Below are 2,105 nucleotides of genomic sequence, written 5' to 3' on the forward strand. Positions count from 1 at the left end.
ATGGCCTGGGTCAGGCGCACCCTAGTCCTCAAGCTGACATCTCTGCTCTTCAGCACTGTAAAAAGTTCCTGTGCAGCAGATTTGCCCAGTGCAATACGTTGTCTGATCTCTTGACTGCTGCTTCCGTGAGTGTTGATAGCTGATCCAAGAAGAATGAAGTCCTTGACAACTTCAATATTTTCTCCATTGATAAGAATGTTGTTTATTGGTCCATTGGTGAAGATTCTACATGATATTCATACATAAAAAGTGTTTGATGAGTAACATATCTGTATTTTTTGCTAAGTCGGCCTCTAAACATATCTCTTTGTCTCTCTGCTATATTAAGCCTTCAGGGTTTGTTTGTTTGGTTTTTTTTTTTTTGTTGTTGTTGTTAATTTAAATTAAGGAATAAATAATGGTAACGTTTTATCACATTTTACTTGTTCGAATAATAAGTAGTGTTCCTTGGAAACCCTATGCAGGGTCGCTGTGAGTGGAAATCATCACTGCAGCACTTAACGACAACAAATGGCATCCCGGGAGTCCTGGTGTGGTGCTATGGGTTAGTGAGCCAGACAGCAAAGCCATTTGAACTGAAAGGTGGGTGGTTCAAGTTCACCAGCCACTCCTTTGAAACCCTATACAGGGTCATGATGGGTCGGAACTGACTCTACAGCACTTAACAACAACAGTCCTGATGTGGCGCTATTGGATAAGCATTAGACCCGCAAGGTCCGTTTGCACAAGATCAGCTTTCAAACTATCCAATTCACTTGTTTTCGCAGGTCTTTGTTTTAAGCGAGACATTATGAGACATTTGACTATGCATCGTCTTGGACCACCTACAAAATATTTGTATTTTAAGGAGTTTAACACAGTTTGTGGAATGGAATTTTCCAATAAATATAATTTATTGCTTTTCTTAATTTGTGGATTTGAGTCTAAAATGCTAGCATATTCTTCTCAATTATGATTCTGCTCCTTAATCAGTTCCTTTAATTTAAAATGATATTTACTTGCCTTCTATTTCATATAATTTGTTAAAATTTTGAATAGTATAAAATGAGAAGAATTTTGATAACAACTAATATTTTTCCATTCTGTTCAAAATATTAATGAAATAATTTACTGAGGACCAATAAGCCTTTGCTGAAATTAACAAAGTTTGGCTATAAAATTCACCTAATTTGCCAGTCTACTAACTCTATCAAACAAGAAGTTATTCTTTGTGAGCCCATGCTGACTCCTAATGATCATTGACTTTTCTTCCAAATGCTCACAAAACATCTGTTTAATAACTTCTAGACTTTCACTAAGGCCTTTCAGGCCATGTGGTTTCGATTTTATCCAATATACCAGGGGAATATGTTTTTATAGTTCATTTTATGCGTCTATTTGTCTCCTTAAAATATAAGTCTCTTGAAGTTAGGGATCATGCTTATGCATATGTCATTCTAAGTACAATGCCTAAATCAGAGTTGCTTCTAACTATTATCAAGTTGGCCCCAGATTCATAGAAACCACATACACAAAATTGTTGCCAAGCCCTACACCATCCCCATACTGTGATGGTGAAGAGGGCTTTCACTGCCTTAAAGAAGATAACCAGGTCTTTCTTTTTCAGCCTATCTTAGTGTAAAAGATCCATTGAAACCTGTTCAGCATCAAAGCAACACACAAGCCTCCACTGACCAATGGGAGGTGACTTTGCATAATATGTATTAGCTGGGATTTGAATTTGAGTCTCCATCATAGAAGGCAAAAATTCTACTACTGAATCATCACTGCCACTAAACCATCCCTCCCACAGTACTCTAATCAGATGGATTTGATCATTCATTGTAGTGGCTACACAGAATTCAGCCACCATGGGTTTTAATAGGAAAATTTACAGGTTTCAATGCAGAATACAGTTGTTTGATCTGAACAGCCTCTTCTCTGTCATGCCCACAAGAAGACCTCTCCTTGGCCCCTTAGTCTCCGTTCTGGTGCCTTAGTATTAAAAATGTGGCACCACCAGAACCAAAGTACAACATATGCCCAAAGGATACTCTACTTTACGATAAACCTCAAGCCTAAGACACTCAGATCTAACTCTACAGGTCAGCAAACTTGCTGTTGTT

This window comes from Chrysochloris asiatica, unplaced genomic scaffold, assembly GCF_000296735.1.
Source record: "Chrysochloris asiatica unplaced genomic scaffold, ChrAsi1.0 scaffold00022, whole genome shotgun sequence".
Taxonomy (NCBI): domain Eukaryota; kingdom Metazoa; phylum Chordata; class Mammalia; order Afrosoricida; family Chrysochloridae; genus Chrysochloris; species Chrysochloris asiatica.